At 45.3% G+C, this 16,504-nt stretch overlaps 1 protein-coding gene and 1 pseudogene across 1 annotated transcript in view; one reads left to right on the top strand and one right to left on the bottom strand.

Annotated features, from left to right (window-relative positions):
• Positions 1–16,504, bottom strand: part of raph1a (Ras association (RalGDS/AF-6) and pleckstrin homology domains 1a) — a 342,525-nt gene that overhangs the window by 304,656 nt on the left and 21,365 nt on the right. The window lies entirely within an intron of this gene.
• On the top strand, positions 4,149–4,379 carry LOC139260623 (U2 spliceosomal RNA; annotated as a pseudogene).

Here is a 16,504-nt window from a genome sequence, read left to right as displayed (position 1 = left end):
CTAATTCTTATGTTCTTATGTTCACACACTTGTTGCACACCTTCCCAAAAGCTGGGCATAGCTCTCTCATGGAACTTGTGTTTCCCCACAATACCAGCACTCACGAGTCTTTGGGGATTCTTTAGTGTTGTCCCGAAGCTTGCCTCTGCCCCACTTGGTTGTTTCCTTGACTTGAGAAGTTATGCTAAACTTGTATTGAACCTTGGTTAGACCACACTTGGAATACTGTGTACAATTCTAGTCACCATAGTATAAAGGAATACAGAAACACTGGAGAGGGTGCAAAGATTTAAAAGAATGATACCAGAAATGCAAGTGTATAAATATCAGGAAAGGATGAACAGGCTAGGTCTTTTTTTCTCTTGAATAAAGGCTCAGGGGTGATTAAAATTATGAAAGGTTTTGACAGAGTGTGCGCTTCCACTTGCGCAGAAGAGCAAAACTAGAGACTATCAATATAGGTTGCCAAGAAATCAAATAGGGAATTCAGAAGAAACTTCTTTACCCAGAGAGTGCTGAGAATGTGGAACTCACCACCACGGAGTAGTTGAGGCAAGTAATAAAGATGCATTTAAGGGGAGGCTAGATAAACATATGAGGGAGAAGGGAATAGAGGGTTATGCTGATAAAGTTAAATGAGGAAGGATGGGAGGAGGTTCATGTAGAGCATAAATGCCGGCATGGACTGGTTGGGCCGAATGGCCTGTTTCTGTGCTGTGTAATCCGATGTAATATAGTAAAGAAAGCATAGGTTAATTAGTGTTGAGAAAACCACTTTGATATTGCAGGTGTGTATCCTTCATCAAAACTAGGACTGAAAGATAAAACAGGCATTTTTAGAAAGTATTTTCTTTGGTGGGGGGGGCATCAACAAAGAGAAAAAAGAGGGAGAGAATCTGCAGATACGCCAGAGGGAGGGAGTAAATGGGTTGAATGATCTACAAATTGTTTAACAGAAAATTGTTAGATGTTACAAAAGATCAGTAAAGTGATGGAGAAACAGAAAAAATGTCAAGTGCTGACGCTGTACATTCCGAGCATTTAATAGCTCGTAACGGGAGCATACAAGGCCATAAGGGCTGCACAAGTTCCGGGTTTTCGCGCACGGGAAAAAGGCGTCTGCAGGCAGAGAGTTGGGGCTATTTGCCCAACTTCTGCCCAGTGAACGCTCAAGAAATTTTTACGCCCGGTAAAAGCAAGCATAAGGCCTATTTAACCAGCGCAAGAGTTTAAATGAACATAAAAATAATTTTTGTTCAATTTAAACATTAAAAAGCCGGCACAATAAGGTACGGTTATTTTTAGCCCCGCTAAAAACATTTAACTTATTTTTCAAAAAAAATTAATGATTGTTTTAAATATCTAATTAAATGGCATTTTAATTCATTTTAAATGTAATTTTATTTATTTGATGTGTAGATGGATTTTTGGGGGTATTCCCATTCATGTTTATGGGGATTCCATACGTATGGAACACAAATGGGGATTCCCTTATTTCATTCATTGGGTCGGCTCCTGGGATATGTGGGCCTTTACCCGCGGATACCCGGATACTTTTAGTTTAACATCTGTAGTGGGGAAAATGCTTAAAGCCATCATTAAAGGAAGAAATAGCGGGACATCTAGATAGGAATAGTGCAATCAAGCAGACGCAGCATGGATTCATGAAGGGGAAATCATGTTTAACTAATTTACTGGAATTCTTAGATATAACGAGCATGGTGGATAGAGGTGTACCAATAGATGTGGTGTATTTAGATTTCCAAAAGGCATTCGATAAGGTTACTGCAGAAAAGGTTACTGCAGAAGATAAAGGTAAGCGGAGTCAGAGGAAATGTATTAGCATGGATAGAGAATTGGCTGGCTAACAGAAAGCAGAGAGTCGGGATAAATGGGTCCTTTTCGGATTGGAAATCGGTGGTTAGTGGTGTGCCACAGCGATCGGTGCTGGGACCACAACTGTTTACAATATACATAGATGACCTGGAAGAGGGGACAGAGTGTAGTGTAACAAAATTTGCGGATGACAAAGATTAGTCGGAAAGCGGATTGTATAGAGGACACAGAGAGGCTGCAGAGATTTAGATAGGTTAAGTGAATGGGCTACGGTTTGGCAGATGGAATACAATGTCGGAAAATGTGAGGTCATCCACCTTGGGAAAAAACACAGTAAAAAGGGATTATTATTTGAATGGGGAGAAATTACAACATGCTGCGGTGCACAGGGACCTGGGGGTCCTTGTGTGTGAAACTCTTTTTGATGAATCCCAAAAAGTTAGTTTGCAGGTGCAGCAGGTAATCAGGAAGGCGAATGGAATGTTGGCCTTCATTGCAAGAGGGATGGAGTACAAAAGCAGGGAGGTTTTGCTGCAACTGTATAGGGTATTGGTGAGGCCGCACCTGGAGTACTGCGTGCAGTTTTGGCCACCTTACTCAAGGAAGGATATACTAGCTTTGGAGGGGGTACAGAGACAATTCACTAGGCTGATTCCGGAGATGAGGGGGTTACCTTATAATGATAGATTGAGTAGACTGGGTCTTTACTCGTTGGAGTTCAGAAGGATGAGGGGTGATCTTATAGAAGCATTTAAAATAATGAAAGGGATAGACAAGACAGAGGCAAAGAGGTTGTTTCCACTGGTCGGGGAGACTAGAACTAGGGGGCACAGCCTCAAAATACAGGGGAGCCAATTTAAAACCGAGTTGAAAAGGAATTTCTTCTCCCAGAGGGTTGTGAATCTGTGGAATTCTCTGCCCAAGGAAGCAGTTGAGGCTAGCTCATTGAATGTATTTAAATCACAGATAGATAGATTTTTAACCAATAAGGGAATTAAGGGTTACGGGGAGCGGGCGGGTAAGTGGAGCTGAGTCCACGGCCAGATCAGCCATGATCTTGTTGAATGGCAGAGCAGGCTCAAGGGGCTAGATGGCCTACTCCTGTTCCTAATTCTTATGTTCTTATGAGCACCAGGATAGCGACTTTCCATAACTCCCGCACTACCCGGTACGCGGCATTTTATTTGTGAATCGGAGTCATTTCCCCGCGGGAAGCCTCCTACTGCAAATTCAGGGCCCATGTTTTTATTTCAGATTTGTCGCACTTGTTTTTTTTCCCCTAATGATGTTTTTGATAGGTTTTGCTTTTCACCAAATTTAAAGGATCAGTATCCTCTCCTTCCCCCAACCGAATCCCTCTTTGCAGTACGGTATCTCCACAATGACAGCTGGGAGTTGAAATGAGTCCAGCCCAGTCCCCATCATATTTGCAGCATCAGAGAACATGCTGCAACAGCTCTGCTCCTCCAACTTGAACAAACCTGTGTTGGCACACCTGCACTTAGAATAGGATGAGATAACGAAAAGGTTACAGAGAGTTTTCATTCAAACACTTGTGGCTGAAACAAAAAAAAAATGCACATCACAATTAGATACTTGCACATTCTATTTAAAGAGACTGCTAACATCCAATTAAATATCCAGGATACAAAAATGCTGCCCTTTTCAGGGCTGGCTCTCAATATGCATGCTTTATTAAAATAAATGGAATATATTCTTTCCTTATCAAATCACAAATAAATATGACGCACTCAGAAGCAGACTGTTTGCCCTTGAAGAAAGAACAGTTAAATAAGACAAACCAATTCAGTCTCCCTCGATGGCTTGACACCTCTGACCGCTACTGAATCAGCAATGCAGAGGATCAGGGTACTACAACTGGCTTCACTGTCCCCAGGTTTGCAGGGAAAGGGAAAAATATCAAAGTTTCTACACCTCATTGCTATCCTCCTTCTGGAGGACACACGCAAAAAGGCCTTCATTTCAGATTGCAGGACGTATGCCAGCACTTAATGTTTACACTGAAAACTGGCTTCCTTACTTTGGCCGCAAAAATGTAGATACAGGTGCAGAACAACAATCTTAGTGTGTTCGGAAGAATTTGTTTATCTTTACTTAGCAGGACAGAGACTGTGATTGGACTTTCCTAAAACTTAATTATGATTGCAAAACAGTTACTTGTTCTCCTTCCCCTCTGGAATACACTAGTGGACAGCCTCCTGCTTGTTCGGATGTTTTTTTTTCCTGCAGTTAAGACACTACATCGTTCACTCCATTATCAGGTTTGCAGAAGTGCAGCTTCAGCTGAATTGACAGCTTCTCGGCCTTTTGGCTAAGAACTGCATAACTAACCTGACCAGCCACCATGACCTCCGGGTGGTTTCTCCCTGGTCAGGAAGGTATATGCTTACATTTTTGTAAACAGGAGGTGGGTGGGATGGCTTGACCCATCCACCTCCACGGAGGTGTGTGGGGGACCTGACCCATCCACCTCCATGGCACGAACCTGGTATTGCAGTACTTCCAGGAACGGTGCAGTGGCTCTAGGCCTTTTGGCTAAGAGCATTGGCGCAGAGTGATCCTTGACTGGTGCAGGGTGACCTCTGGCGTTTGTGACTTGACAAAGAATTGGAAACGATTGGCTACGAATTTATAAAAAAAAACACCTAAATTTAAACTGCAATTAGTGAAATTGACTGTCAATTCCAACTGAATCTCCATAGCTTTAAAAGATGCTGCTTGTGAAGTGGAGGAAAAAAAACTCAAGGACCCATTTGCAACCACAAGATATCGAGACTACCTTGTCCATGTTAGATTCCTTTTAGTTTGAACAACTTCCCTGCTAGCCCTGGTCTGTAGGGTGTGACGTTCGAAATCCGGAAACCTCGGGACCGAGGGCATTCCAGATTTCAGAATGTTTTTGCCTGGGCCAAGGAAGGAAGGAGGGGGAGGTGGGGAGCCACCATGGTCAGGCCGCCAGAGGTAAGGGAGGGAGGGGGAGAGGGGGAGAGAGCCGAGAGAGAGAGGGGGGGGAGGGCCGAGAGAGAAAGAGAGAGAGAGGGGGGGGAGGGCCGAGAGAGAGAGCGAGCAGAGCAAGAGAGAGAGAGAGAGAGAGAGAGAGAGAGAGCCGAGAGAGAAAAAAAAAAAGAGGGGGGGGTCGGGCCGCCGGAGGGAGGTAGCAGGGTAGTCCGGAACATTTTCCGGTTTGCGGACGACCCCTCCACCCGAATTCCGGATTTTTGGACATTGCACCTGTAATACTAAGCATACAGACCAAAAGGTCACCGTTTCAATTCAGTTGGAGAGCCCTGGATGGTTTTGCCCCGGGTGGGGGGGGGGGGGGGGGGGGAGTGATTTTAGCAACCCTCCCCAATCAATCTGAACTGAGATCAGCCAATTCAGCAAAGATCGAGAATCAAACTTTCCTTGTCGATATCACTTTGTACCGCAATGGAAAGGGATATTTAGCCGTAAGGTGACTAAACAGCTTACCAAAAACAAGAGTAAAGAAATCTAGAAAAGGCCAAAAGGTATGAACAAGCCCACAGCTCTTGGCCGTAATTGTAACTTCAAGCTCTGTCTTTAAGATTAAGATAACGAGAATAAATACTGCACTCAAACATGCAGCATTGCACAAAATCTCAGCCAGTAAACTGCACAAAACTGTACAATTACAGTTATTCACAACAGCGCCTCAAACACTGCTAATGGTTCCTACATTACAACAGTGAATACACTCCAAAAGTACTTTGTGACGACTGCTGGTCGTGAAAGGCACTATATAAATCCAAGTCTTTCTTAGTGTTTCTTAACATAGAAACATAGAAAATAGTTGCAGGAGTAAGCCATTCGGTCCTTCGAGCCTGCACCACCATTCAGTACCCCTTTCCTGCTTTCTCTCCAGAACCCTTGATCTCTTTAGCCATAAGGGACATATCTAACTCCCTTTTAAATATATCCAATGAACTGGCATCAACAACTCTCTGCGGTAGGGAATTCCACAGATTAACAACTCTGAGTAAAGAAGTTTCTCCTCATCTCAGTCCTAAATGGCTTACCCCTTATCCTTAGACTATGTCCCCTGGTTCTGGACTTCCCCAACATTGGGAACATTCTTCCTGCATCTAACCTGTCCTTTCCATCAGAATTTTATAGGTTTCTAGGAGATGCCCTCGCATCCTTCTAAACTCCAGTGAATACAGGCCCAGTTGATCCAGTCTCTCCTATGTCAGTCCTGCCATCCCAGGAATCAGTCTGGTGAACCTTCGCTGCACTCCCTCAATAGCAAGAACGTCCTTCCTCAGATTAGGATACCAAAACTGAACACAATATTCAAGGTGTGGCCTCACTAAGGCCTTGTACAACTGCAGTAAGACCTCCCTGTTCCTTTACTCAAATCCCCTACCTATGAAGGCCAACATACCATTTGCCTTCTTCACCACCTGCTGTACCTGCATGCCAACTTTCAATGATTGATGTACCATGACACCCAGGTCTCGTTGCACCTCCCCTTTTCCGAATCTGCCGCCATTCAGATAACATTCTGCCCTCATGTTTTTGCCATCAAAGTGGATAACCTCACATTTATCCACATTATACTGCATCTGCCACTCGTTTGCCCACTTGCCTAACCTGTCCAAGTCACCCTGCAGCCTTTTAGCATCCCCTTCACAGTTCACACCGCCACCCAACTTAGTGTCATCTGCAAACTTGGAGATATTACACTCAATTCCTTCATCCAAATTATTAATGTATATTGTAAATAGCTGGGGTCCCAGCACTGAGCCCTGCGGCACCCCACTAGTCACTGCCCGCCATTCTGAAAAGGACCCGTTTATCCTGACTCTCTGCTTCCTGTCTGCCAACCAGCTCTCTATCCACATCAGTACATTATCCCCAATACCATGTGCTTTAATTTTGCACACTAATCTCTTGTGTGGGACCTTGTGAAAGTCCAAATACACCACATCCACTGGTTCTCCCTTGTCCACTCTACCAGTTACATCCTCAAAAAATTCTAGAAGATTTGTCAAGCAGGATTTCCCTTTCATAAATCCATGCTGACTTGGACCGATCCGGTCACTGTTTTCCAAATGTGCTGCTATTTCATCTTTAATAATTGATTCCAACATTTTCCCCACTACTGATGTCAGGCTAACTCATAATTACCCGCTTTCTCTCCCTCCCTTCTTAAAAAGTGGTGTTACATTAGCTACCCTCCAGTCCATAGGAACTGATCCAGAGTCAATAGACTGTTGGAAAATGATCACCAATGCATCCACTATTTCTAGGGCTACTTCCTTAAGTACTCTTGGATGCAGGCTTTCAGGCCCCAGGGATTTATCGGCCTTCAATCCCATCAATTTCCCTAACACAATTTCCCACCTAATAAGGATTTTCTTCAGTTCCTCCTTCTCACTCGACCCTCGGTCCCTGAGTATTTCCGGAAGGTTATTTGTGTCTTCCTTCGTGAAGACAGAACCAAAGTATGTGTTTACCTGGTCTGCCATTTCTTTGTTCCCCATTATAAATTCACCTGAATCTGACTGCAAGGGACCTACGTTTGTCTTCACTAATCTTTTCAAGTTAAACTTCAGGTTTAAATACAATTTGAAGCCATGGGCTCTGGCAGGAAAAGCAGCATTGGAAGCAGTTTGGTTTGGACTTACTCAGGACCTTTCCACACCACTGAGATAATAAACCCTTTGCAGACATAAGTCTGGACCTCAACTTGCATTTATATAGCACTTTTAAACAGAGTAAAACATCCTATGGTGCTTCACAGGAGCATAATCAAAAACTGACACCAGTCACAGAAGGAGATTAGGACAGGTGACCAAAAGCTTGATCAAAGACAGGTTTTAAGGAGCTTGTTAAAGGGGGCAAGAAAGGTAGAAGGGAGGTGAAGTTTAGGGGGAGCAATTCAAGCTAAGGGCATAGGCTGCTGAAGGCACAGCCACTAATGGTGGAGCAATGAAAATTGGTGATGCACACAGATCTGAAGGTAGGGCTGGAGGAGGTTGCAGAGATAGGGAGGGGCAAAGCCATGGAAGGTTTTGAAAACCAGGATGAGAATTTTAAACTTTAGTAACATGCAATGTCACTCCAAGTAAAGGAATGGTGATCATAGGAACTTCAATGCAAGTATCAGCTTGGTTTAGGTGGTAGCACTCATGTCTGGATCAGACTGGCTGTGGGCCCCACACCAGGGTTTGTGCACATCAAATTAATCCGAGGCTCTAGTGCAGTACAGAGGGAGAGCTACACCATTCTTCAGAGATGTAAACCAAGTTCCAAGCTGCAGGCTAAGGTGGACACTAAAGCTCCATGGCATTATTTGAACAACAGATGTTCTCCAAGAGTACTAACCAACATCCCTCCCTCAACAAACACTACGTAACAGATGAACTGGTCATTCTGTTGCTGTTTGAGAGAGGTTTGGTAGAATGACTGATGGATTTGCTTATAAAGCAGTCTTTCTGCTCCATAAAAGTAATTGTGAAGTTCTCAATTTTTAAAATGAAAGTTGCTTATAGAAACGCAAGCATTAATAAAGTGTAGGTGATAGTCATCTTTTTCTGAAACTTAAAAGATATTTCAACATCCAAATTCTGTGGCAGATAATCAACTCAACCATGCAACGAACAAATAACCAATAGGACTTTGAAATACGATTAAGGATCAGGACTACAAAACTATGCACCAATCTTCAAACTCAATTTGGTGGTTTAATATTAACTCTAATTTTACTGTGTAAATTATAATATTCAAGTGGAACAGATCACACCAACCTCTAAGCAGGTGCTTTATACCCAGAGAGCAAGGTAGACGATAAGTGACTGGAAAATACTCAATGACTCAGCTGGTATCTGAACCACAAAGACCAGGAAGGCAGGCTGGACCCTTGGTGCAAGTTAGGTTAAATGATTTCAGCCAGGGAAACAGTCATCATCATCATCATCAGTCCCTCAAAATCAAGGAAGACTTGCTTCCATTCTAAAAATGAGTTCTTAGTTGACTGAACAGTCCAATGCGGGAAATACTGTCTCTATCACAGGTGGGACAGACAGTGGTTGGAGGAAAGGGTGAGTGGGGAGCCTGGTTTGCCGTACGCTCCTTCCGCTGCCTGCGCTTGGTTGCTGCATGCTCTCGGCGATGAAACTCGAGGTGCTCAGCGCCCTCTCTGATGCACTTCCTCCACTTAGGGCGGTCTTTGGCCAGGGATTCCCAGGTGTCAGTGGGCAATTTATCAAGGAGGCTTTAATGGTGTCCTTGAAACATTTCCTTGGGATTTTGAACCGTACATGGTCTTGGTTGCGATGAAGAATCCTCACAAATCATGGCTGTCGGCCAGTTGCTGTATCTCGTGCTTTTTCCATCCACCACCTGTTCTTTAGGTCCTGGGTTTTTTGTTGGACCTCAGCCTTGAGCCGCCTTTAATGTTGCTTTGCTGCTCCAGAGTTGGGTTGTTGCTTAAGGCTCAGAAATGCTCTGCGCTTGCAATCTATTAGTCCTTGGATCTCCTAATCACTCTCATCAAACCAGTCCTGGTGTTTTCAGGTTGAGTGACAAGCATCTCTTCGCAGGCACTGGTTATGGAGGCCTGGAGGGCAGACCAAGCGCTAACCAAGTGCTGGCCAAGAACGGGGAAACACTCATCAAGGACACCAAGGCAGTCAGGGCCTGCTGGAAGGAGCACTTCGAAGATCTCCTCAAACGAGACTCTGCCTTTGACTTGAGTGTTCGCAACTCCATCCCACAGCATGTGACCCGCCACCACCTCAGTGAAACCTCAATGCCGCACGAGGTAGGAAAAGCTGTAAGACAGCTCAAGAGCAACAAGGCTACGGGAGCCGATGGAATCCCTGCTGAGGCACTAAAGTATGGCGGAGAGGCGCTGTTGGTGCGGATACATTACCTCATCTCTCTCATCTGGAGGGAGGAGAGCATGCCAAGAGATGCAGTGATCGTGACCATCTTTTAAAAAAAAAGGGGACAAGTCCGACTGCGGCAACTACAGAGGAATCTCCCCATCAGCCACTGGAAAAATTGTCGCTCAAGTCCTCAACATTCTTCTCCCTGTGGCCGAGGAGCTCCTCCCGGAGTCACAGTGTGGATTTCGTCCCCTACGGGGCACAACGGACATGATCTTTGCAGCGCGACAGCTGCAGGAAAAATGCAGGGAGCAGCACCAACCTTTATACATAGCCTTCTTAGACCTTAAAGGCCTTTGACACGGTCAACCACGAGGGTCTATGGAGCGTCCTCCTCCGGTTCGGATGCCCCCAAAAGTTCGTCAACATCCTCCGCCTGCTCCACAATGACATGCTGGCCGTGATCCTTACCACCGGATCCATTACAGACCCAATTCGCGTCCGGACCGGGGTCAAACAGGGCTCAGTCATCGCCCCAACCCTCTTCTCAAATGTTCCTCGCTGCCATGTTCCACCTCACAGTCAACAAGCTCCCCACTGGAGTGGAACTAAACTACAGAACCAATGGGAAGCTGTTCAACCAATCTCCAGGCCAGGTCAAGCTACAGTATGCGGACGATGCCTGCATCTGCGCACATTGAGGCGACATATTTACTGAGGCGTGTGAAAGCATGGGCCTTACGCTAAACATCCGTAAGTTAAAAGGTCCTCCACCAGCCTGCCCTCGCCGCACAGCACTGCCCCCTAGTCATCAAGATCCACGGCGCAGCCCTGGACAACGTGGTCCATTTCCCATACCTCGGGAGCCTCCCATCAACACCGCCTCCAGTGCAGCCTTCGGCCGCCTGAGGAAGAGTGTTCGAAGACCAGGCCCTCAAATCTACCACCAAGCTCATGGTCTACAGGGCTGTAGTAATACTCGCCCTCCTGTATGGCTCAGAGACATGGACCATGTACAGTGGACACCTCAAGTCGCTGGAGAAATACCACCAACAATGCCTCCGCAAGATCCTACAAATCCCCTGGGAGGACAGACGCACCAGCATTAGTGTCCTCGACCAGACCAACATCCCCAGCATTGAAGCACTGACCTCACTTGATCAGCTTCGCTGGGCAGGCCACATCGTTCGCATGCCAGACACTAGACTCCCAAAGCAGGCGGTCTATTCGAAACTCCTTCATGGCAAACGAGCCAAAAGGTGGGCAGAGGAAACGTTACAAGGACACCCTCAAAGCCTCCCTGATAAAGTGCAACATCTGGGAGTCCCTGGCCAGAGGTCACCGAGTGGAGGAAGTGCATCTGGGAGAGCGCTGAGCACCTCGAGTTTCATCGCCGAGTGCACGCAGAAAACAAGCACAGGCAGCGGAAAGAATGTGCAGCAAACCTGTCCCACCCTCCCTTACCCTTACCCTCAACGACTATCTGTCTCACCTGAGAGAGTCCGTAGCTCTCGTATTGGACTATTCAGCCACCTAAGGACTCATTCTAAGAATGAAAGCAAGTCTTCCTCAATTCCGAGGGACTGCCTATGAAGAAGCATTTCCTCTGCCCACCTTGGGCTCGCTTGCCGTGTAGGAGTTCAGAGTAGAGTGCTTGCTTTGGGAGTCTTGTGTCAAGCATGCGGGCAATGTTGCCCGCCCAGCAGAGCTGGTCAAGTGTGGTCAGTGCTTCGATGCTGGGGATGGTGGCCTGGTCGAGGACGCAGACGTTGGCGCGTCTGTCCTCTCGGGGGACTTGCAGGATCTTGCTGAGACATCGTTGGTGGTATTTCTCCAGCGATTTGAGGTGTCTACTGTATATGGCCCACGTCTCAGCCATACAGGAGGGCAGGTATCACTACAGCCCTTAGGACCGCTAGCTTGGTGCCAGATTTGAAGGCCTGATCTTCGAACACACTTCCTCAGACGGCCGAAGGCTGCGCTGGCGCACTGGAGGTGGTGTTGAATCTAGTCGTCGATGTCTGCCCTTGTTGATAATAGGCTCCCGAGGTATGGAAAGTGGTCATGTTGTCCAGGGCCGCGCCGTGGATCTTTATGACTGGGGGGGGGCGGAATAGTGCTGTGTGGCAGGGTCAGGCTGGTGGAGGACCTTTGTCTTACGGATGTTTAGTGTAAAGTCTATGCTTCCGTACGCCTCAGGTGAAGATGTTGACTATGATTTGGAGTTCAGTCTCAATGTGCGCAGACGCAGGCGTCTTTAGTTAGACGACAGAGGTTGGGACGGTCTTGGATCTGGCCTGGAGACGACGGAGGTTGAACAGGTTCTCACTGATTCTGTAGTTTAGTTCCACTCTAGCGGGAAGCTTGTTGAGTGTGAGGTGGAGCACTGCAGCAAGTAAGATTAAGAGGGTTGGCGCGATGACGCAGCCCTGCTTGAACTCGGTCCGGATATGGATTGGATCTGCTGGTCAAGATGTTGACGAACTTTTGGGGACATCCGAAATGGAGGAGGACACTCGATAGTCCCCTCGTGGTTGACTGTCAAAGGCCTTTGTAAGGTCAAAATACAAGGCCATGTACAAGGAAGGGTTGGTGCTGTTCCCTGCATTTTTCTTGCAGCTGTCACGCTATAAAAATCATGTCTGTTGTCCCGAAGAGGATGAAATCCACACTGTGACTCCGGGAGGAGCTGCTCAGCCACCAGGAGAAGATGGTTGAGGAGGATTCTAGCAACGACTTTCCCAGTGGCTGATAGCAGGGAGATTCCTCTGTAGTTGCCGCAGTCAGACTTGTCCCCTTTTTTTTTTTTATAAAAGATGGTCACGGTTACTGAGATCTCCTGGCATGCTCTCTTCCTTCCAGATGAGAGAGATGAGGCACTACAACTATCAACAACTTTGGAGGTAAGGTTAAAATAAACTGGGTTTCCCACTCCTGGCCACTATCCAGTGATACCTTATAGAAAACATAAATAGACAGCTATTCAACACAGGAGTGGGCTCAGCTTCAATATATTCCACAGTTGATTAACCTGCCAATCTCGCTGTGTAAACTGATTAACAGCAGTGCCCATTAGTAGGACCTCATCACCTGTACCTTTTCTGTAATCCAAGTTCCACCAAGGATTAGCAATTATCCTTACTGTAAAATTCTACATGGATGAAAGTCTCATGCTACACTGTCCAAAACACTTCTGAATGATAAATATTAAACAGGGAATTGGGGCCAAAAATAAATATATTTACTTACTGCTAAATAGAATCATGAAGTTAAAAATTCAGCAAAAACTAGAACAATTCTAGTTTTTGAAGAAAAGTTCATATTGGATCAGTCACCTTTAGAACTCCTTCAGCCAGAAAATTAAAGCCTTGGTTTTTGAAGAGGCAAACTCAGTCGGTTTTATTTATTCGTCCCAAACTCAGCATTGGCGTATCGGCGTGCATTATAACTAACACTTCAAGCAGGTATACAATGGAGTCACGGACTCAATACGCAACAGGATTCCAAAATCAACAACTCAACGAAAGCCTATTCCAGCTTTTAAGTACTGTACTTAGTTCTAGTCAGTGATTTTCAGACAAATTTATTATATTCAAATGGACAATGCACAAAAATACAAGTTATACAATGCAAGTGTGGAATTCAACATAATTCAAACACAATCACAGCTTTAAACAAATTTGCCTGAAACGATGCAATCAATAAATAGGTCCAATCACTGGTCACACGATCTGCTCTTTAAATATAAAAGCAATTCAATTCAAAATACATGATTTTGCACATATGAATATTAGGCTTCTTAGCAAGGTACTGGAGAGCTACCAGCACAGCCATTACAACCTACCCCAATATGAGTCAGGCAAGGAGAAGAAAAAACTGTAGGGTAGGAGTAGGAAGATGCGATGATGGGTATATTTCAAGCAGGTTATACATGACGTCTCAGGAAAATGTTCATTAATATGAAATCATGACAAAATATTAAAATTTAGTTGCTAAGCTCAATTCCCTAACACATGGATTACCAGAATGGAAAACAGTTCCTTCTCAGAATACATAGTACAGTCCTTAACTACCCACATTATATATATTTTTTTTAATAGAAATTAACCGTTCTGTGTCGCACTAAGCAAGGTAAAGCAGCATCAGGCTCAACCATGATGTCCTCCACAGTTGAGTAGTCTGCCAACATGCACCGATGAGGCTCAGTGATGAAGAATGCCACTTGAGTTGCCATGGAACCAAATCCTAGTCCAGATGAGAGGCATTCTCATGGCCTTGCCTCTCCGTATCTCTAATCTTCAACACCCTTACACCACTCTTCCCATTCCGCCAAATCTGACCTCTTGTGCATGCCACGCGTCTCTCGTCTTAGTACTGGCCGACCTTGTCTCAGCCCCCCAGGCCAACAGTCTGTAATTCCCTTTTCTTTCAATCTCCATCGACTCCCTTAAGACACTCCTGAAAATTCAAATATTTGGCCAAGCTTTTGGTCACTTCTCCCAATATCTCCTTCTTTGACTCAGCCTCGATTTTTATCTGATTACACCTCAGTGATGTTTCTCTACATTAAAAGGTGCTACAATACCCTGTAGCATAAATTAATGCTGTCTGTACCTTCAGAACGAGCAAAGAAAGTTTGTAAAGTAAAAGTAAAAAAATGAAAGCTGTTCCACCACCTACAAGGCAACAAGTCAGGAGTGAGATGGAATACTCTCCACTTGCCTGAATGAATGAAGCTCTAACAACACTCGAGAAGCTCGACACCATCCAGGATCAATCAGCTCGCTTGACTGGCACCCCATCCACCACCTTCAGCATTCACTCCCTCCATCACCGACATACCGTGGCTGCAATGTGTACCAGCTGCAAGATGCACTGCAGCAACTCGCCAGCACCTCCCAAAACCACAATCTCTACCAGCTAGAAGGGCAAGGGTAGCAGTCACATTGGAACACCCACATGGGACCACTAGTTGCAAGTTCCCCTCCAAGTCACACACCATCCTGACTTGGAAATATATCGCCATTCCTTCATCGTCACTGGGTCAAAATCCTAGAACTCCCTCCCCAACAGCACAGTGGGAGTACCTTCACTTCAGACTGCAGTAGTTCAAGAAAACAACTCACCACCACCTTCTCATGGGCAATAAATTCTGCCCTTGCCAGCAACACCCACATCCCATAAAATATATATATTTTTTTTTTTTTAAAGTGATCAAAATGTAATATTTAACACTTTAGTTACACTAAGGATTAGTTCCACTTCACAGCAACAAGAGTTGCAGTAAAACACCAGAATTGAAGGCTGACCAAACGCCAGAGTCAAGCAGAGAGAATGTAATTCACACACAGTACAACTCCTGCACAGTGTCAAACCTAACTTGAAAAATGTTTAGGTTCAACGGCACTTTTTAAACTGACCTGGAGTTGAATTATAAATATTTGAAGAGTGCAGAGGCCGAACATTTTAATTTCTGAAAGAGGTGCTTCGTGCACTGGAAAATTGCAGTTGGTTATAGTCAGTATAAACGAATGGCTGCCTGCTGGGACAGGTACTGCAGTTACCAAGCTCAGATTATAATGCACCATAAAGTACTCAATCTCAACCCACCCTGAGGTTCTTGCTCCTTGTGTGGACGAGAGCTGGGAATGCAGGGAGGAGGAGCAAACTAACCACAGCACTGTGGTACAGGATGCCATTCAAATTGGGGGAGTAAAAAGAAATGTGGTAAGGGACAGTATAGTTAGGGGGAGAGATACTGTTATCTGCAGCCGAGAGCGTGAGTTCCGAAGGCTGTGCTACCTGCCCGGTGCCAGGTTTAAGGACATCTCCTCTGGACTGGAGAGGAACTTGGAGTGGGAGGGGAAGATCCAGTTGTCGTGGTCCACGTAGGTACCAACAACAGATAGGACAAAGAAAGGATCTGCTGAGGGAGTGTGAGCAACTAGGGTCTAAATTAAAAAGCAGAGCCACAAAAGTAATAATCTCTGGATTACTACCTGAGCCACGAGCAAATTTGCATAGGGCAAATAAGATCAGAGACATGAACGTGTGGCTCAAAGATTGGTGTGGGAGAAATGGGTTTCAATTCATGGGGCACTGGCACCAGTACTAGGATAAGCAAGAACTGTTCCGTTGGGACGGGTTTCACTTGAACCAGGCTGGGACCAGTATCCTGGCAAATCGAATAACTAGGGCTGTAGATAGGGCTGTAAATTAAATAGTGGGGGGTGGGGAAAAAGAGATCAGGTGAGCGGAAATTTAAAAAGTCACAAAGGAAAAGACAAAAGTGCAGGGTAGCAATAGGGGTAATGATAATCAGAGTGTGAAAGGAAGGGACAGAGTGTATAAACAGGAGTGCATTAGAGCAGGGAAAAATGTTAAAAAGACAAAATTAAAAGCTCTTTACCTGAATGCATGCAGCATTCGTAACAAGATAGATGAGTTGACCTCACAAATAGAAGTAAATGGGTATGATCTGATGGCCATTACAGAGACGTGGTTGCAAGGTGACCAAGACTGGGACCTGAACATTCAGTGGTATTTGCCATTTCTTAAGAAATAGGAGCAGGAGTAGACCATTTGGCCTCTCGAGCCTGCTCTGGCATTCAATAAGATCCTTCCGAATTCAGCCATGATAGGCAGAAAGGAAAAGGAGGTGGGGTAGCTCTTAATAAAGGATGAGATCAGTGCAGTAGTGAGAAATGATATTGGCTCAGAAGATCAAGATGTCTTAAAAGTAGCAGCGGCAGGGATTGTGGATGCATTGGTTGTAATTTACCAAAATTCCCTGG

The sequence above is a fragment of the Pristiophorus japonicus genome, chromosome 3 (assembly GCF_044704955.1).
Source record: "Pristiophorus japonicus isolate sPriJap1 chromosome 3, sPriJap1.hap1, whole genome shotgun sequence".
Classification (NCBI taxonomy): Eukaryota; Metazoa; Chordata; class Chondrichthyes; family Pristiophoridae; genus Pristiophorus; species Pristiophorus japonicus.
The sequence above is the reverse complement of the archived record's forward strand: the minus strand, read 5'-3'. Positions and strand labels throughout refer to the sequence as shown.